We start from the raw sequence: 22,538 nt of genomic DNA on the forward strand, positions 1-22,538 counted from the left end.
GGGGAAAACAATGTAGCTGCACATGTAGTTTATCAGGGCAGACAACACTCTTGTCAGCACATTTGAGAATATTGGCGGTGACATTCCTGCTGTCAAGCCCAATGTCACTTGGAAAGAACCAGTTGCCAGGAAATGGAGTACAGATAGCGCTTGCACAAGAGGGGGGATCCCAGTGGGGATACAGATAGCAGATATCAGGTCAGGCTCCAATTGGGCACACAGCTCTGTGATTGTGGCCCTGTCCAGTCTATAGGTGAGGATAATGGGGGTCATTACGACCTCAGCGGTCTTTTTGCAAGACTGCAGAGGGACCGCCGTGCGGAAGACCGCCTGTGCAGGCAGTTTGACGCTCGGCGTATTATGACTGTTGGCTGCTCTCCGTCGCTATTCCGACAGAGAGCCGCCAACAGCTATACTTGCGGGTGGCGGGGAAGTGGAGGTTGCTCCACCTCCACCGCCACGCCAACAGAACACCGCCCAGCGAATCAGGTCCTGTGATTCGCCGTGGCGGTGTTCTGCAGGCGGTGTGGTGTCGGCAGAGCTGCCCCCATGGCTCCCGTCCCCTCCCGGAGGATCGACGGACCAGGTAAGTCGATCGTCCATTAGGGGAGGGGGTGGGGGGGTGTTGTGTGTTGTGTGCGTACATGGGGGTGTGCGTGTGTGTATGTAGAGGGGGTGTGTGAGTGCGTGTATGCTTGCGGGGGTGTTGTGTGTATGGGAATGAGTGCGTGTATGGCTGTGGGTATGTCTGTATGGATGTGTGCGTGTATGTTTGAATGTGGGTGTGCGTGTCTGACTGTGTGTGTGGATGTAGGCATGTATGTCGGGGTGTGTGTGTGTGTTGGTGGTGCCTGCATGCGTGTCGGGTGTGTGTGAGTAATGTTATGTTGGGGGTGGAGAGGGAGACCCTGCCACCTTTGGGGGGTGGCAGGGGTGGTGGGGGGTGTGGGGGAGGGAGTTGGGGTGGGGGAGACCCTATCAGTGCCAGGGAAGGAATTCCCTGGCACTGATAGTGCTTACCGCCATGGATTTCATGGCAGTTCAAACCGCTGGAAATCCACGGCGGTAAGCCGGGTCCAAATACCGCCGGCGGTATACTGACGGCCGCCGAGCTGGAGACCAGGGTTGTAATGACCCCCAATGTCTTTCCAAGTTCACCAGTGGTCTGTACACGGGGATATGTCTCCATCTCCTATTCATCCACAGCGGTAGCAATCTAAGGGACACAAGAATGAGGATCCAGTCACAAACTGAACAATGGAGCTATAACAGAACTTTGCATCCCGTAAACATGTAATGGGTCATTATGATTTGTCCAGTATGTCCTAATATCTTCTTTGATGCAGCATTATTTCAGGGCCTGCTCCCCCCCCTGAAATGGCGTCTGCCTGTCCTGTGTGGAGGGACAGGTGGAAGTGAGGTAATTCCGCTGACGTTGTGCACCATTGTGGGAGGCGGTCAGGAACCGCCGTGCAACTCCTCATTGGTTAACATTGGGCCCTATGGGGTACAGTGGCCAATGGTGATCTACGCCGGCAGTGACGGTATGCACTGCCGCGGACGTGACCGCCATTTTCTATCATATTTCTCACTTGCTACCTGACCTTCCATAGGAAGGGACCTACACTGTAGGTGCTGCTATGACCTATGTCTGGAACCTACCATGACCCGTGTGACCGGGGAAAGGGCCCCAGCCTTCACTTTGGAGGAGTTGGAGAGACTGGTGGATGGGGTCCTACCCCAATACGAACTGCTGTATGGGCCTTTAGACCAACAGGTGAGTACACTGTGAGCACAATGCATGTGGCATGAATGCATGGAGTTGTGTGTGTGAAGGCCTCATGTAAGGGGGGTGGGTGGATGTCCTCTGGGCCGCGTACAGGTTGTGTGCTGGGCCATGTGTGTGTAAATGGTGATGGAAACGAGTATGGTGGGCCATATGTGTAACAGGCAGGACTGTTTGTCTAAATCTATTTTCCTGTATGTATTGCCTCTGCAGGTCAGCGCCCATCAAAAGAAGGGTATATGGCATGCCATCGCCATGGATGTGCGGACCCTGGGGGTCTATGGCAGGCTGAGCACCCACTGTCGCAAACAGTGTGAGGACCTGAGACGCTGGGCACGGAAGCTGGCGGAGGCCCAGCTGGGGATGACCTCCAAACGAGAAAGGGGTGCCCGTCAAACCCTGACCCCCCTGATGGCCCGCATACTGGCGGTGGCCTATCCAGAGCTAGATGGGCTCTTGAGGGAATCATAGCAGCCACAAGGGGGTGAGTAAAGTGTCCATCATTACAACTTACACATGGTAGAGTGGTATTTGGGTGGGAGATGTGTGTCAGTGGGTGCCCCTAGGCCAGGCCTGACATTGCTGCATAGGTCCTCTGGTGGCTAGGGTTCAGAAGGGAACATTTTGCAACATAGCTCGTAGGCATCCACTACTGGTCAGGCCTGCATGGGTCCCAGATGTGCTGCATTTGGCGGTGTGTGCCCCTCCCCATGCTTTGGCCGCTAACTATTTCTCTGGTAGTGCAATGCATATTGCGTAGGGCTGTTACCTGTGTGTGACGCTATTGTGTAGCCACCTGTGATTTTGGTGCAGCCATTAACCAAGTGTATCCTTAGTCTCTTCCCCTTTGTTTTTGTTTTGTCATCCTGTCCTTATGTGCATTAGCATCATTTGGCGGAGGAGCAGAGGCACCGGCGACGGAGGGAGCTGCATCCTACAGGACCCAGGGGGCAGAGTCCACTGACGGTGAGGGCACAAGTGGGAGGGAGGGCGGTTGAGGGGAGCACCATGGGGGAGACTGGAGGTGACAGTCACCCCCTGTACCAGCACCGCCCTCCAAGCAGCACCTCATCGAGTTGCCCATACCCGCCCAAACGGGAGGGTGGGCATCTCCTTCGCACCAGGCACTGCCCCAGTGAGCCCTGCTGCCCTGAGAGAGGAGGCTATTGACTTCCTGAGATCCATCTCTGTAGGGCAGTCAACCATTGTGAATGCCATCCAAGGGCTAGCAGCCAAGATGCAACAATCTAATGCATTCCTGGAGGGCATTCACACTGGATTGGCGGCCCAACAGAGATCGATTCAGGCTCTGTCCTCCTCCCTGATGGCAGCCATTGTCCATGTTCTTACCATCCTCCCTCCAACTTCCACTGCCCAGTCCCACTCCCCTCAACCCCAACCTATTTCAAGCACACATACAGACGAGCATGCATACAAAACAACACCCAAGAGTGTCACAGGCAAACACAAGCACGACACTTCATCCCACAGGCACTCTCACAAACACCATCCAGTTGCAGACACAACAACAGCCACTATTTCCACTGTGTCCCCCTCCTCCTTCTCCTCCACCTCCCACCCAGTTATGTCCACACCCACACCTGCATCCACTACATCATCATCCACTACCAGCATCACCACACCAAGGCAGAACACACACCTTACTGGCAGACACCTCCACAACAGCCATGCACACATCCCCTGTATCCTCTCCCACTGTGTCTGTCACACCTCCTAAAATGCGCAAACGCAAGCACTCAGACACCCAACAGCCATCCACCTAACAACAGCATACAGCCCATGCACCTGAACCCAAAAGCAGCAGACAGACACCTCCAACAACCACTCCCTCATCCTCTGCTCCCATTCCTTCTCCCTCTTCCCGCCCCAATGTCCCCAAAAAACTGTTCCTATCCACCATTGACCTCTTCCCTTCCCCTCCCCCCATCCTGCATGTGTGGCCAGTGTAGGAAGAACCCAGCCAAGCATCTCAACCACACTGTCCATGGGGCCAATCCTCACCGCACCCACTCATGGTGGAAAGGGATCCAAGCCAGATGTCCTGTAGGGGAAGGAGCCTGCACCAGCCAGCCTAAAGTGGAAGGAGACTGCGCCAGCAGGCAAGAAGGAAAAGGAGCCTGCACGTGACACCCGAAAGGCCAAGAAGCCTGCACCAGCAGGCAGGAAGAGCAAGGAGCCTGCACCAGCAGGCAGGAAGACCAAGGAGCCTCCACCAGCAGGCAGGAAGAGCAAGGGGCCTGGACCAGGAACTGTGACGGAGACCCCACCACTAACCATGGTTGTGCAGCCATCCATTGCAGGGGATGGGCAGGAGCCTCCCCCACCAGCAGCACCACCACTGTACAGCCGTCCGAGGTTGCAGGGGATGGGCAGGAGTCACCCCCCACCAGCAGCACCACCACTGTGCAGCCGTCACTGCCGGCAGATGGTATGTAATCCTGCTTCCATGGGCTGCTGTGCGGCCTGCCCCCTCGAAAACCAGTTGGCAAGACACCCACCTGAGAGACTGTGGCCCATCACTCCCCAGGATCAAGCACAGGGCATGTTGCCCCCTCCAGAACCAGTGGTCTTGTTACATCTTCCGGCTGAGGTGCCCCCGTCCCCCTGAGGTGTCTGCCTATTTACCAACTGATGCTCCTGCAGTGTTCTCTCCCTTTTGAAGCAGGTGACATGTGTGGCCTTGGACTTTGGCCTGTGGCCATGTGGCCTACTCAAATTGTGGACTGGGCTGTGTCTCTTTTTCTGTACATATGTATATATCTATTATCTTGCCCAACTTATTTTTCATACTGTGTTGATCTCATTACATTCAGTTTTGCGAAATCGTTTTGTCCTTGCTTTTTTCAGCCGAGTTACTGGGTAAAATTGTTTTCGTAATACATCTGGTTGTGCGTATGGGGTGTGTGTTGTGTGTGTGTGTGTCACTCTCGTTTTCCTCCCCCCCTTGTGTGCTAGGCAGCTGTACTCACTGTCGTCGTCTTCGCCGGCGTTGGTGTTCGTGGTGGAGCAGAACATAGAATATCATCGGGAAAACATGCAGTTCAGGTGTCGCGTGGGCTCTCATTATTCTAAATGAGACTCCTGGATTTCTAGGTAGCAGGATCGATAACGGTGTGGGGGACTGAGTCTGACCCACGTGTAAAGAACTCTGTCACCCTAAATCCGGTTTTTGCTCCGGCTAACTAGCAGTGCCTCATTTCTCCCATGTGGAAGGAATGATTTGGCAGCCGAGCGCATGACATCTTTGGAACTTCTCAGGGAAGTCGTGGTTACTCAGATCCAAACCAACTCTCTCATTTCCAATATGATCTCATATACAAATGACAAAGACAGTATAAGTTTTATATAATGTTTTAATAAAACGACTGTATTTTAGATATTAAGGCGTGAGCCGCAATAACCAGAACGATACAACACAGTAGGATTGTAATAGTTACCAGGAGAGTAAAACATAAAAACAATGCTATCATATTGTCGAGCAGTTTCTACTCTCCCTCTGCTTGTTCTATCTAGAGCACAGCATGTTAAGCTTCTAGCTTGCCTATTAGAATCACTGTGGAGATATCAGCCCTCATACCTGAGCAAAGACCTGTGATCTTGGTTCAGCATCTGCAACGAGGCAGTCAGCGTCAAGTTGTGGTTCCCTGGTCGGAATCTCCCTCTTGCGTGTATTGGGACAAGGAAGTGATTTTATAACTAACATGTCATCGTGATCACAAAATGTCCCTACGCAGGAATGCCAAGTCTAAACTCTTACCACGTCTATCGGCAATGTACCAGACTGTATCCTTGACTGAAGCACAGAGTAAATATGTTATGGAGAACTCCAGTGCTGAAGTAGGCAAAACAGTGTGATATGAATAAAAAACAACACCGTAGAACTGGCTATTTGAAAAATAACAGTACGAAGCCTAATAAAAAGCATGTAGAGCAAAGTGCACAGAGGCTCTAAGCTGTCAGCAAATGAATAAAATATATTCAGGGCAAAATGCACAAAGGCCTAAAGCCTGAAGCTAAAGCGCAATGAATACGTAAAACTAACCACACTACACCCTCCCCTTGTCGGTAGCAAGTGGTTCCAATAATATAAAAGGATGCCCTAAATATAAACAATACCTAAAACAAGTATTTCGACAAGGTGAGAAAACAACAAAGTCATAAATTTAGGTAACATGTGATCATAAAACCAAATTCAATATAGTGTCAATTTCGTAAAAATCCAATCGTCAGATAGAAGCAATAGAACGCAGGAGTTCCTCCACTTCGATATATGTCAATATCGGAAGATCCACGCCACAAAGTACCATGGTGCAGGTGTGATCCAAAGCCCCAAAACCATTCAGGGCGGCACCCCGTGCAGGGCCTATGAAAGAGACAATACCATCTTCCTCCAGGATGGGAATCTCATAAACTGCCTCACGAAGCAAGCGCATCCGTAGTGCACAAGTCTGGGAATGAGCCCTAATCGGGAACATCCCCAGATCAGTATCGACCATTGGAGGGCGCTGCAATGAGAGACAGAGAGCCAGTGCATGTTCAAACGAGCACCAAAGGCATCGAAACACGGGTTGCACACAATCCAAAACCGGTCTGAATGACAGAGACCAGTCGCACTCCAAATGTCCCAGGAGTGTTGCTCCAAAATGCTGCATCATGCGTTCACGACACAGCTGCGCTGATGGGAGCAGCAATACATGATCTCGTTGTGACGGCACAGCCATTGCGAAAAAATAGCAACAACAGCAAGACTCCAGCCAATAAAGCCAAAGTAATCGGGAAACCCCCAAAAATGCTTCCGAAAATAGAATGTATAGCCGAAGGTATCAAACCGAATATGGAAGAGAAGGTATGAGCAAAACCAACACCAACGACTTTGAAAAAATGTGCAATACCAGCGGTGCTGGATGCATTAAATATACGTCCCACAAGTTCACCGAAGTGAGTCGGAAAGTTAGTATTCAAAAGGGACTGTATCTCCGCCGATGACCTTGCCACCTGAAGTGCGTAGGTCTCGCTAGCAGATGTAAGGGCCACATGCTTTTGAAACAATAAAGCTTTTAGCCGACTCAACTTGTCGAAATCAACCTTGGAAGTAGCAATATGAGGCCAGATGTCTGCTACCTCCCTAAATTGAGTGGGGGGGAAACAACACATTCCCGCAGCACGTAACGGCCTTGTTGACAACGACGATGTAAACTATTCCGGCACGCATGCCACAGCAGCGTTCGCTGTTAAGAACAATGTAACTGCCGTTAGAAAGCACCTGGAAAGTGTTTTTAATAACCGGGACTGGAACTCCCTTCAGATAACAAGCAAAGTTAGCAATCGAAGCGTTACACGCCCCGTGCAAGGACAGCTGTTTACAAACCATTGAATGGCTGACAGAAGCTTCGCATTCGCTGCCGCTAAGAAAAACCTCCTTCAAACCATTAACACATCTGTACTGAAAGAGAAGGTCCCACACCTCGTGTATGTAACTGTCTCCCAATAGTTTATATCTACCCACCGGAATGTGCTTCAAACACGAAGTAAATTGCAAAGTAGAGATAGGCAAATTAATAACCCCATGGATCAACCATTCAGCTGACGGAATCTCAGCTACTGTGAAAGGCAGTTTCTCTAATTTCTCAATATTTAACATAACATATGTCGCTTCCTTTTTAGCCATCAGTTGTTGTTGACGAGTTAAATTAAAAGAGATAAAGATCTCTCTGGCACGAACGTGCTGCCATGGAACGCGACCCGCCTTTAAGGTCTGAAGAGTCCAACCCAGCTGCATGATGGACCGCGTCTGACTCTGCCCATGATATAAAGAAGACATGTCCGATTTAATAATGTCAATGGCAGAGGAAACAATGCTGTCAATCGTGTAAACAAGTTCAGAAAGGGTATGCATGCCATTATCAACAACAGACAAAGTCTGCATCAGATTTTCTTGATCAATCTGCCTCAACCGGGCTACAGCTTCTTGTTGTGAAAGCTTCCAAATCTCATTATAAACCTCGTATAAGAACCTTTTCTTCCGGGGTACTTTGGGACCTGACAAAAAATCTTGTAAATCAGTATTATTAGACAGTAACGTGAGATGTGACTTAACTGCATCCAGCGTGGATGACTTCAACCATTGCTGACAAAGCTTCCCCACACTGTATGTAGTTATAACATCAGCATGTTCTGGTGAAACGTAACGAGGGTCTGCCCTACTAGTCCTGAACCCCCCTGAAGAGGTGACAAAACGTTGATGACACATATTAGTGTCTACAGGCCATAATAACCATCCGCCTGGATGTAACGATGAAGTGTTAAGCGTACCATTCTGGACCCAATGTGTAAAGTCACTGAAAGTAGCATTCACATAGTGCTGCCAATTTTTTAATTTAGAAGGGACAGGTATACTAGGCAAAGTCAACTCCCTAATCGTCGCTAAGCCCAAACAGCTAGTCTGTTGTACTGTGTCATTGAGGAAAATCATCTGCACAGGGATAATACATGCTCTAAATAACGTGTCCCTGCCTTGCATTTGCCAATTTTTCGTACCCCAAACACTTTTCAAGTCAACAGTTTTGAACCAGTATTCATATCCCTTGACCGACAGTTTAGATACAAACAAATTGGAATACAGTAATTTAGTATCGGTCAATAACATTTGCTTATTAGAATACGGTGTAACTTTAAAATAGTAGGACCTAGCATTACGTGGATCATGCCCAGCAAAATATGCAAATTTTTCATAATACATTTTTGAACTCCCTTGTGGAGGAGTCGAGCAATGTTCCCATTGCACATAATTAAACATGGGCTTAGGGCTACTAGCTTTATGAATAAAGTGGTGTCCATAATAGTTGTAACAAAACATGTCACCATGATTATCTCTAAACTGGTAAGCATCTTCATCGTCATAGACAGTATAATATTGCAAATCCGTTAGCATAGAATCTACTGTCTTCACATCCCAATCATCAGAAACAATGGCAGGTATAACAATATCATTCATTGATAATTTGAGGACATACGGTATTTGAATCAATTCAGTGGGACCATATATATTAAACATTACTTTATCCCACACAATTCCATCCGGAACTGGTATAGCAGAAATGTTCACTGTGGACAAGTCTCTTCGAACCATATGAGACGAAAAATGTGGTTTTAACACAATCTCCACGTGCTCAATGTCAGATCGATCAGGAAGAAAATGACCATGTATTATCAGAAAAAAAATAACCACAAATCCCAACCATAATAAAATAGTAATCACGGCCAAAAACAGCCAAAAATAGTTCCAAGGAAAAACAAAATATGTTCGTTTAAGCCATCCCAGCAGCCGTCGTGGACCGTGGACAGAAGACATCGAAGACGAGGAGCCGGACCCATCATTATCAGCGTCGTTGAAGCAGCCAGAAGCAGTTCTAGCAAAAGGTGCAACTGTGAACGAAGAAGCAGACGGAGGCTCTCGCCGTGGTACGCTATAAACCACATGTTCAGAAACGTCAGTAGAACGTACAGCAATTTGATCACAAGATTCCATATTAATCGCCGTCGGTGGAACAATCGCAAGATCATCATCCACCCTCCCCAAGCTCGGAGAGGAAACAGTGTCGGTGAAAATCACCTGCAGCGGGACCTCGTCCCCAGTAGTGAGAGGGATTCCGGAACTACTGGGTGTCCCTCTTGGTCTGCTGTGCAGAATCGGCCACATGTTGTAACTTGACATTATCAATGGAAACAAAGCGATTTCCTTTGGCCCCTCGCAGCGCCGGTAAAATCACAGTTCTCGTGCCGCTTACCCCTAACACAGGGACAGGTTCTCGATAAGAAGGACCAAATTCTTTTTTAACTGCGACCTTTTCACGCACTAGATCCCCAATCCTGGGTATCCAACCAGTAGGTGTTACTGGCTCATCCTTAATTCCTGAGGATGCAGCACTGGCAGAAGAGTTATCTTCACGGAATTATTGTAAATCCTGCAAAACAGTGACACGATCATTTATGTCAAAGGGCGTATCTGCCGCCTCCACACCAGGACCATCTAGATCAGGAACATACATTCGTGTTCCAAACAGGCACTCATATGAAGTACGACCCCCCAGTGACCTTCTAGGCAAGTTATTAAGTGCTCTCTGTACTCCATATAGGTGGGTTAGCCAACCACGACCCGTACCTATAACTCTGGCCGTTAAGGACTGCTTTAAATCACGATTTAAACGCTCCACGACAGAATTTCCCTCGGGATGAAATGGAGACGAGAATTGGAGTTGGACCCCCAACAAAGCCATGGTGTCCCTGAATGCCTTAGAGGCAAAAGCAGGGCCCTGGTCCGAATGAAAAGCCGCAACTGCAAATATATCGACAAAGATGCGCAAATCTTTAATAACAGTTCGAGCGTCAGCCGAGCGTTGTGGCCATACCCATACAAATCTGGAGCACGAATCTACAGCAACCAATATATACTTGTATGCACTATCTGGTGTCAGCGGACCACAATGATCCAAGTACACACACTGTAATGGTTTGTTTGAAATCAGAAGGGGCGTCTGCTGCGGGCGTCTAGCCGACGATGCTTTAATTTGTTGACAAACGTCACAACAAAGGACATACTGCTTCGTCTCTTTATAGAGACCAGGCCACCAGTAACGAGCCTGTAAAAGTGAAATTGTGGCAGCCACCCCAGCATGTGCAGAAGCCACCCCCTCATGTGCTGCAGAAATCAATCGAGGTCTCTCAATTTTATTGGGAATTTCACGTACACCAATGCCTGGAATTGTAACAGTAGCATTTAGCGCACCATTCAAGCAGTAACTATATTTTGAAGGAAATCCTTTAGGAAAGGGCGTGCCATCAGCAGTAGCTTTTATGGCAGCCGAAATTTCTGTGTCTGGTTTGGAACTCGAACGAGTCACTGCGGCCACAGTGGCGACAGCCACTGCCGATTTCGCGGCTTCATCAGCCAAAGTATTCCCAGCAACGTGTATTCCAATGCGCTGGTGTCCAAGTGTATGCACAACATGGACTTTAGGAAGCGTTTCCTTCAGATCCGCAACCTTACCCCACAACATTTTATGCTTAATGGTGTTGCCTTTAGAATCTCTGAACCCATTCATCTTCCAATAGTGTAAATATCCGTTGAAAGACTGCACACAGTAGTAGGAGTCACAGACCAGCAAGGTTAAAAGTGCCGGATCCGCATGCTCCAACGCTAACAATAGAGCTTTGAGCTCAGCCAGCTGTGCCGTGCAATCTCCCAAGGTTTTAGTATAAGTATGTCGGGGGCAGAACACTTCCCCCTCCATAGTGCCGCTCACCACCGCACATGCAGCAGAATACTGTTGTTTAGTCCCAACCGCTGGTTGCGCAGAGCCATCAGTATACATGACCACTTCATATTGGTCAATAGGCAACGTACCAGCAGGAACAGGGTATTCTATTTCGTATTGAAGAAATTCTTGAGTCTGCAGTTTAGGGTCAAATACATAATCTACATCAGTGGCTGTCAAAGACGTAGCCCATTGTATCCATCGCGGGTGTAAAGCTTTCGAATTAGGAACACTCGCTTTTGTAACAGCCTCTAAGGCCGGAACCGGGGAAACGACAACAATGCGTTGACCCTGGGCCAGCGGTCTTTCTTTAATAACAGCCATCTGTACTGCAGTGGGAATTTTCTCAGTTTGTGCAAAACGCTGCTCTGCAGCAGAATACAAGTGAGACTTGTATGCAATCGGGACAGTCTCCCCTTCATTAAAGGTGACACAAGTAAACCCAACAGCCCCAGGTATCACCCTGATCACTAAATGTGTCTTATTGTCCCGAGTGTGTAAGTGTTTAACTGCTAAAAGATCACTCTGTAATTCTCGCAGTATGTGTGTATGTTCAATCGTCCAAAATTTACTCGAAAAATTCGGGCGAATCAACTCGTATAAGGGTTTTATACGCGTTGCATATTCAGGAATGTAAGTTCTGCCAAAATTCAGAAACCCCAACAATGACTGGAGCTTCCGAACCGTATTAGGAGGCTGCAATAAAGCACATTTCTCCAAAAAATGTGGCGCTAAGCTCTTGCCCTCACTCGACAACTCATATCCCAGGAAAATGACGCTGAGGAAGGCAATCTTTGATTTCTTAAAATTAAACTTATAGCCAATATCAGCAAACCCCACAACAATGCGCGATACACGCCTTAGATGTTGCAGAATCTCATCATCTGTCAGATATATGTCATCGACATATGATAATGCTTCAGGGTCGAACTCATGCAGCATTTCAGTTACACGAGCCGAAAACAGTCCTGGGCTATTCTTATACCCCTGAGGCAAACGACAAAATTTTTTCTGAGAGCCAAACGCACTGAAACAGGTATAGTCCCGACTCTCGGGCGCTATATTCTGGCAGAAAAATCCATTCGAGATATCTAATGTTGTCTTATATTTTTTACGCACTATATTATTCATAAGCGCTGCGCTGTGTGAATTCTGTATTGCATATGTGCGTGTATGACTATTTAAATGTCGGTAATCCACCACTATCCTATATGAATGGTCCGGTTTAGCAACCGGAAACAAGGGATTATTCATCGGCGAGACACAGGGCTCAATTACACCCTGATACTCCAATTGTGTAAGAATTTTTCTAACCGATGCCCTAGCTTCAAATTTGATAGGATATTGCGGTTGTGGCTGAGGTTCGCCCTTTATCGGAATTACATGATAAGGTGATTGTCTGTCCCACCCCACGTTATTTCTATACAAGGCGGGAGCCTGTGCTAGAGCCCATGATTTACTATAGGACTCCGCGAGTTCTCGTGGAACAAGTGGTGAGAAGGAAGGTGTAATAACCTCCTCCCCAACTGGACAGTCGCGAACAAAGTCAGGTGGCCAATCTTGTTCGGCCAACAGAACATCATATGATTTTACCACATGGTCCCAAAAAATGGCGTTTATAACACGGTCAATGTCCCCTTCCAATCGCAGAGTCACTTCATATACTCTATCAGGATCAGAGACACGCATATCCGCCGTCTCGACTTGTATGAAGTCATCAGTTGCTTTCACCTCCAGATGCTCTAGAAGACTCCGGCGAACTATTGTGACCTCTGCCGCGCTGTCTAACAGTGCTAACGCCCATGTCTTGTTCGTCAAGGGAACTCTCTTCTTGAGCGGCATGTCTAACTGAGACAGCTGCCAATTTCTTCTTTTTAAATTGCTGTTTCTGTTGCAGCGGTTTCTCTTCTTGTTTAATAGAAACCTCCGCTGAGCGTTGTGAATCCTGTCTCGGTTTCACGTACTCCGTCCTCCGCTCTGACCGCCCACCTCTCTCACTTCTCTTTTCCGAGGAGTCCTGAAAGGAACGAGATTGGCGTGTATCAGTATATTGATATCTATCAGGTGTCTTCAAAGTATCCCTATTCCTGAGATTATATTTATTCTGTGGGGTCTCCGGTTGCGGAGACTGCCCACCATCCTTCTTAGGTGTTTGCTGTTTCTTTTCCCAGCGCTTTTTCGAACCCTCAGGTTGTTGCTGTTTAGCATTATCTTTATTATTTTTACCCTGTAACTGGGGTTTTTGTGGTCTAGCCCCTAGGCTATCACGACCAATACTAGAATATGTTTCCGCTATTATTCTCGGAAGCTCCCGCTCCTGATTAAGCAGCGGAACATCCCGAAGACGCATACGCACTGCTAGTGCTACTGCCTCTCCTTTGAGATTACTCAAAATAATAGAAGAAACTGTGGCAAAATTGCCCAGCAACTGCATGCCCAAATCCAAGGCAGGGGCAGCCCCATATTCATCCTGAATCTGTTTAAGTACGTCCGGTAAATTAGCTAATGTCGGTGTACCGTGTGCCGTAGTGTAGAGCGCGGCAAACACCGTGCCCCAGGTATTACAAATGTCCACCGGAGGAACCATCCCGTACGGCAAACACATCGTCAAAATTCTATGTTTATCCTGAGGTCCCGTATGGGGAAATACTGCTTCCAGCGTATTAATTTTTTGCGCCAGCCAAAACGGAGTCTCCTCTCGTTTAGCCGGTACTTTACCCATAACTGAGTGTACAGTGGCCGGATTAAGACCCGGAACCACAGCCTGTGGGTGTGCTGGAGCAGCACGCGCTGCATTCATGTTTAATGTCTGCATTACAAACTGAACTAATCGTCTATATGTAGCCGTTAATTCTGTATATAAACGACGAACTTCAACCACTGCCAATTGAGCAACCGCAGGATGTGGTGTATATGTAGCCAATAAAGGCCAGGTAGGACCATCATTACTCAGTGGACCTAACCTAACTTGTGCTATTGTGTGTGGGAGGGCGTCATCAAGCCAATTATGGTGTTCTTGATAAGATAGAGGTATTTCTAAATAATCGTAAGCCCTGTATTGTCCAGGGACATTCGCAACTGTGTATTCGTGAAAAGTATTTGTTCCCCCATCCACTGCTGGAAAAGCGACCCAAGAATAAAAAAGTTCCGTTCTATAGGCTGCATGGGCGTCCACCACAAAAGTGACTGGACCCCCCTGGACTGTCAGTCCATGTGTCAATAGATGTCCCGTGAGCGGATGTCGCATATTAATTGCTATGTTCACTACATTAGGATTCGCCATTTTATAAAAAACGGCTGCAGGTCAGAGAAGGCACACCAATATCGGGGTTTTTTCCTTTCAAAGTTCAAGCTTGAACAACCAACCACTAAGCAATAGGACACCTATGCCGTGGCGGCGGAAACCCTCAGCCCCACGGACGTCTCCGTATACGGAACCGAGGAGTCAAAATATATACGAGACCAAGAGAGTCAGTCGGACCTAATCATTAGAGCCAGACCAAAACGTTGGCGGCGCCATGTCGGGTGGGCTCTCATTATTCTAAATGAGACTACTGGATTTCTAGGTAGCAGGATCGATAACGGTGTGGGGGACTGAGTCTGACCCACGTGTAAAGAACTCTGTCACCCTAAATCCGGTTTTTGCTCCGGCTAACTAGCAGTGCCTCATTTCTCCCATGTGGAAGGAATGATTTGGCAGCCGAGCGCATGACATCTTTGGAACTTCTCAGGGAAGTCGTGGTTACTCAGATCCAAACCAACTCTCTCATTTCCAATATGATCTCATATACAAATGACAAAGACAGTATAAGTTTTATATAATGTTTTAATAAAACGACTGTATTTTAGATATTAAGGCGTGAGCCGCAATAACCAGAACGATACAACACAGTAGGATTGTAATAGTTACCAGGAGAGTAAAACATAAAAACAATGCTATCATATTGTCGAGCAGTTTCTACTCTCCCTCTGCTTGTTCTATCTAGAGCACAGCATGTTAAGCTTCTAGCTTGCCTATTAGAATCACTGTGGAGATATCAGCCCTCATACCTGAGCAAAGACCTGTGATCTTGGTTCAGCATCTGCAACGAGGCAGTCAGCGTCAAGTTGTGGTTCCCTGGTCGGAATCTCCCTCTTGCGTGTATTGGGACAAGGAAGTGATTTTATAACTAACATGTCATCGTGATCACAAAATGTCCCTACGCAGGAATGCCAAGTCTAAACTCTTACCACGTCTATCGGCAATGTACCAGACTGTATCCTTGACTGAAGCACAGAGTAAATATGTTATGGAGAACTCCAGTGCTGAAGTAGGCAAAACAGTGTGATATGAATAAAAAACAACACCGTAGAACTGGCTATTTGAAAAATAACAGTACGAAGCCTAATAAAAAGCATGTAGAGCAAAGTGCACAGAGGCTCTAAGCTGTCAGCAAATGAATAAAATATATTCAGGGCAAAATGCACAAAGGCCTAAAGCCTGAAGCTAAAGCGCAATGAATACGTAAAACTAACCACACTACACAGGTTCCATGGTGCGTGGTTCTTCCCTGTGTCTCCAATGGTGAGTCCTTTCCTTCTGAGTTCAGTTTCTGACAGGCTTTTGATGTTGTTGGTACACCCTGGAAAAGGTTGCGATTTGCAGTGTCTTAATATGGTGGGCAGATCATTGACTTCCGCCTGGCTGTTGGCGGCTACCACTGTGGTGTCTGTTGTTTCCGCCCTGGCGGTCAGTGAGGTACATTGGTTGTCTATCGGAGATCTTTCCTCCATGGCCATAATTTGGCAGTAGTTACCCCCGGCCTGTTGGCGGTATTACTGCTACTTTATCACCGACCGCCGGGGTCGTAATGAGGGCCTTTGTGTGTCATCGGCCTATGACATTATATCAAATCCAAAAGTGCGAATCACAGAGCAGTGTAGCAGTAGAATAGCATGGGACCCAAGGAAGATCCCCAGATCACACCGCAGTTGACTGGCACTTTAGCAGAGAGAAAATGGGGAAGAAAAACAGACTGTGATCTGTAAGATGGTAAGGAACTAACAAAATCTGTATTTAAGTTTGAAATGACTGGTGCAACACAACCTTCCTGGTCTAAGATTAGCCTGCCTGAAGTCATCTACTACAGACTGTTCCTGTATCATGGGCAGGACAAAGGCATGGTCCAGTGTTCAAAATAGTTGGTTAGCTGAGAACAAACAGCCTTTTCTAGCAGTTTAGTTGGAAAGGGCAGTAATGAAATAGGACGATGGTTACTAAGAGTGGCAGGCATGGACAATGTTTTTTTGAGTAGAGGAATAACTAATGCTTGTTTACATATTTCAGGAACTGTGGCAGATGAGACCAAGAGTTTACACACAATGGCTAGTACCAAATAGACGATGTCAAGGACAAAAGAGTAGATGACTGCAGGCCCTGGGTTCAGGAGATGCAATAGACTTAGTAGGTGCAACCAGCAAAGGGACGTCATTAGCAGATGAAAGGAAGACATCCAAGAGTGAGACAACATTGGAGGGCAGATGAAAGAAAATTTTAAAAAGGCACTTTATCCAAAGATAGCCCTTCATCAATGTAGACGTGAATAACCTTTATTTAGTGGGGGAGAAGAACAACACATTGTTACAGAAACTTGTGATGGCTCAAAGTTATTGCAGCAAGCTGGGGCTTAAGAAAACTCACACATCAGAGAAAACATCACTTGAAGAGGTATTGGAGGAATCCATTTTAATCATATTAGGCTGTGTGCAAAACAAGGATAAGTCTCTGATATTTTGTTATGACATTCCTGTACCAGTTTCTGTTATCCAGACTGTATGACTTTTGCCACGTTCTTTTAAAAGCATTGCATTTGCGATTGGTTTCGCAAAGTTCTTTTGCATACCATGATGTGGAGGGAACACTGCGCCTAAGTCCCCTGCAAGAAGGAAGGAATAAAGGTGTCTAAGGTTTTAGTGAGCCAAGAATTAAACGTCAAATAAGCTCATGCAGCATCAAGAGGAATTTCAAGGAATTGAAGCAATTTAAACTCCAAACATTGAAGTTTACCAAGCAAATCTCTTATACTTGGATTCTTCCCCAATGTAACTAGAATTGACGAAAAGAGTGGCTGAAGAAGGAACGAGAGTGATATAACGGGTAGAAGTCAACAGAGATAGAGAGAGTCAAGAGATGGGTGGCATAGGATTTAAACCGTGTGATTCGGGCGTGAGAAGGTGGGAGAGAGCCAATGCACAATTACAATAACAATTTTCTTTTAAAAGTCACTTACCTCGAGGCATCTTCTGAATGGTGTCCTCCTGCTCCTCGAAGCTCCAAAGCACGGGACCAGGAAACACCACTAAACAATCCTAATGCTGCTTTCACGCTGGTAACCAGCATGAAAGCAGCAGCAGGATTTGTGGGAGCGGCCTCTCTCAGCACCCACAAGAGCGCTGGAGGCCTTTGCTTTCTCTAACTTAGCTGTTAGATGGGTTAGAGATGTTTAAAATGCTCGTCAGGCTGGCCGTCGCAAGACGGCCAGCAAAAGGGACATGCACACTTTAAACAAGCACATAGCTCCCTGGTGCTGCCACTCGGCAGCAATTGCCCCACCCCATCCAGACACTCGGTTCAGGACAGGGCGCTGAAAAATAAAATGGTAAAAAACAAAGTTTATTATCATTTTATTTTTCAGTTTTGGGGGCATTTTGTTTAGTGGGGCGACGCTCCTCCGCTCACTTGGAGGGGCCGCCCCTGTCTCTAATATCTATCATGTGTCCCTATTTTCCCCAACAATCCAATTAGAAAGGCGACTAAGCACTCCAAAAGTTGGTCTTTTAATTATATCAAACCTTGACAATTTCTTCTAGCCCAGTGTGATTTCAGCCACTGCATTGTAAAATATAATTTTTAGAAGGAAAAGTAGATTCAACCGACAGCCCACTGCCTCAGTCACTGATCAGCAGGGCATGAAAACGGACTCTAGGTCCTGCCTTCAGACTAGAGGGAAACAGGTAATAGGGGGCAGGAATGGAGTAACACTTGCTCCTGCTCTACCCAATGGTACACCTTATTTAGGCCTGCCACTCTGAGTACCCAACAAGATCATTTGAGTCTGGAGTCTTTTTCAGAGTAATAAGATTTAATATCACCTACATTCAGGACGTGCAGCAAAAATATGTAGGTATCAAAAGCAGATCTAACTCACTACCTCCAGATATGAGAAGTGCCATATCCTTGTCAGCTCCAAGCAGAGAAGAAAGCCGAATATGGAACACAAGATAGGGTATCTGAAGCACAAGAAAGTCAGGTAGAACACAGCTTAGCTCCATCGGTCTGACAGGAATCTTAAGAAGGAACATTAGAACACACGAAAATTTCCAGGGGAGAGAAGAGTTCTGGAAGAACATTGCTTGAAAGTGCTTGATGGTGATATATGTGAGAGTGCTAGGGCTAGTGGAGAGTAGAGAGGTTGTGAGAAGAAGGTCATTAGTCAATAACGTTGTTTTTTAAGCAAGTGCTCAAAACCTTCAGGGGTTTCCACATATTTGACAGTTAATATACCCTTGAGCTCTGCATTAGGTAAACTTTATGCCTGTAGAATTTGTTACCTAAAAATGCCTATGTGCACTTAACTTTTTTATTTTTGTGTCTCTCCTCAGTAAATAGCTTGGTTCCTGTGTGGAAAGTACTTTCCTGTCACAGCCATCAGGTACTGCATTGTTCCTTTTCCATCCCCACCCTGAAAACAGACTTATTGCTGAACCTACTCAAAGTAATTTTCAAGCATTTTAGGGTGCATATCTACCATCGAAATACATGCGATTACCAACAAAACATGCAGGTTTATGGGTGTTCATCTACTTTTGTAGGAAAGAACTTTCATATATCCCCCCAAAGCTTTTCATTCCTAGGCTTGTGACTACAGTAATTGTTTCTACTGTCAGAATTTCTGTATTTGTAATCCGACTTACAGATATAAAATACTTGCATTACTGATTCTGGTAATTCACAATTGAAGTTTCACTGTTGCAGAAGGCTCTCTTTGTGCATCTAAGCTGAACTTATGCACATAAAATGCTTTGAGACAGCCCTAGGCTACTTGTATTTGCATATGACATATGCTTATGCTCGGGGATAATAGCATTCATTAGACAGTGTTCTCTATGGGACTGAGAATGGCTAAAGCACCACATGCTGCCTGTATGGCCACTTTAGAGTGATTTAAATCTAAGCGTTGATGACTATATTGAAAGTAGGGCTAAAGGTAAACTAGGGAATCCTTTTCTATAAAGATAAGAGTATACCCTCTGCTTGAATATTTTTAATTGAGCTAGATCCTTCACGCTACACATGTCCTCAATGGCCTGATTCACAAAGGCATTTTGGGCATCTAAGAGACAGTAACATGAATAAACGCCATCATTTAAAAGTTTACACTGGTGGTTAACAAAACATGAATTGCACTTATAAATGGTTTCACCTACAATTACAAATATGACTGCATGGCAGACATTTCATATTATAAATTTGTTCTCAGTGTTTGTAACACTTTGGTTTGTGCAAATGTGGGGCTCATAAAGGGCTATATGACTAATTATAATCCAAAAACGAGGCTAGTCATCAAATCAATACATTTAAATACTTGAAGCACATTAGGCTCCACTAGGAAGACTGAAAGTGTTTAAGACTTATTAAAAGGTTAAAATGTTTGCAGATTCAAAATCATCAAATTAGTGTCAATCAATAATCAGTACTTGAATGTATATAGTAATTATGAAGGTAAAATCTATCAAAGTCATATACACTGGAGTACAAATTAGAATAAACATATCTCAAAGGGAAAGGTTAAGTAAATCAGTTTTCCTATACAGAGACCTTCCTTCTCTGCTCTAAGCTGTCTTGGTAAGGTACAAATGCATTCTAAACTGTGACCTATTTGGCACTATCTTAAATCACACAACTCTAAAATTTGATACGCCTACACATGGTTTCCATAAAATGTTCCAATCAGGTTAAAGCATACACATACATCTCAGGCTCCATAGTTTCTCAGGATCCCACACAATGCAGTTTCTCTAAGCATTCTTCAAACTTCTAGTTATCTGTACAAACGAGATATATCGGACCAGCCTGTAATCTGCAGGTGTACAATAGCAACTAATTAGGGCATTGTACAGTAATCACATAAAGGAACAATTTTCACATGAGAAGGAAAGCAAAGACTCATTGTGTTTGTAATTCAAACGACTGCCACTCCTCGAAATAAAATACATGCGGCGTGAAACAAGATGCTTGTGTTTGACAGTGCTACATCTCAGTGAGTACCATTATTGCAAACTAAGTTAAACATTTATGTTAATGTACTATTGTTGATTTTTTGATTTAGAAAATGTAAATAGGGCTACATTAGCTATGTAAACAGGCCTGCATTAGTTTCAGTCAATCTAAATGGGAACAGTATACAGTTAATAGCATTTGTGTGTTTACATGTTGATATTGATAAATTGTAAAAACATTTAGGGCCTCATTACAACCCTGGCGTTCAAAGACCACCGGGGCTGTTCTGGAGGTTGCACCGCCAACAGTCTGGCGGTGCAAACTCGCATATTACGACCGCGGTGGAAGCGCTGCGGTCGAACCGCCGGGACCGGTGGTTTTCCGCCACGTTGGTCCCGGCGGATTCAATCCTCCAGGGCAGCGCTCCTTGCAGCGCTGCCGAGGTGATTACAAGTCCCCCTCCTGCCAGCCTTTTCATGGCGGTAGGAACCGCCATGAAAAGGCTGGTGGAAAGGGGAGTCGCGGGGGCCCCTGGCACAGCCCCATGAAGCTTTTCACTGTCTGCATAGCAGACAGTGAAAAGAGCGCCGGGTGCAACTGCACCCGTCGCACCGCTGCAACACTGCCGGCTCCATTTGAAGCCGGCTCCCATGTGGCGGCTGTCATCCCTGCTGGGCCGGCGGCGATGTCGAAATGGGCACCGCAGGAGTGCGGCTGCATTGGCAGCCGCGCAGCAGTTACAACTTGGCGGGCGGTGGTTGCCACCCACCAAAGTTGTAATGGGGGCCTTAATATAAAAAATAACCTTATCAGGATCTTGGATGCATGGGACATCTGCAACAGGTGGTGAACCCCAAAAAATCTTGCAGTATCAGGGTATTTACACACTTAAGGTAGCTTTCCAACCATTTGCAGGAGTAAATCTCTCTCCAGTGTTATAAAAGGAAGAAATCATACCCAAAATTATTGATTTATTTAGCAGCAAGGAAAAGAGTCCTACAGTAGATAAAAAAAATTCCCTTTGAAGGAACAAAAAAATAAAAGTGTAATTGCTCATTTGTATTCTGTTTCTGCATTCAGAAACACAGGGATGTGTTATAGAATATTGATGGCAAAAATATTGTGAGGACAGAATATCATGCCAAAAATATCAAGGACCAAAATATTGTGAGGGTAAATGCAAATAGGTAAGTGTAGATTTACTATTCATAACTCCACATCTGTGTACCCTGAAGATATATATATTATCAAGGCAGATACATGTGGAGTAAAGTATAGTAAAACTTTGCTTTCCCATAGAAACGTACCTTCACAATATTTTTGTCCTTGATGTTCTTGAGATACACAATACTTTTACCTCAATTTATTGCACAAACACCAAAATGCAAACATGTATTTTTTAATATATGTAAATATTAAAGCATGTGGTTCCTCCTGGGCATTTATGGCAGTCACGAGTTGAGTGTGTATGTTTCTGCATCTGTGTACATGCAAAACAACCCACGGCAGCTTGCACCCTTTTAAAGTGGTGGGGCGAATGAAGTGCCTTACCACTACGTAAAAAAAACAACAACAAAAAAAACAGCCCCTCCCTCCAACACCCCAAAGTAAACCACCCCTCCCTCCAAAAGCCCAAATAGCACTAACTATAACACAAACACTATACTTAAATGCACTACACACTTACATACATTACACACATGCATTACACACAGATGCATTATACATTTTAAAAAAGGCACTTACCCATGGGCTGTGCGTCCTCCTCTGTGTGCTTCTGCTCTCCGATAGAGTAACAGCACCCCTAAACAATCCAGATGCTGCTCTCATGCTGTTAACCACATGAGAGCAGTGCCTGGGTTGGATGGGACATCCTGGCTGGACGCTCCTGCCGGCAGCAGAAGACACGCCCAGCATGTCTCTGTGCTGGTGTGCTGTAGAGAAAAAATAAAATGGCAATTAAATATTTTCATTTCCTTTCTATTTCTTTCTGCGCAGCTCGCAGTGGGTGGAGGAGGGGCACCGCTGCCCCGCCCACAAGAAGATACCACCACTGAAAACACCTGTATTTTCTCCATACCTACGTTTCTTAAAGCAGACAACCTAAACTTTGTATAAAAGGTCCTACATGTTTTCGATATCTGATAATTCACTTAAG

Source organism: Pleurodeles waltl, chromosome 9 (genome assembly GCF_031143425.1).
Source record: "Pleurodeles waltl isolate 20211129_DDA chromosome 9, aPleWal1.hap1.20221129, whole genome shotgun sequence".
Lineage (NCBI taxonomy): Eukaryota > Metazoa > Chordata > Amphibia > Caudata > Salamandridae > Pleurodeles > Pleurodeles waltl.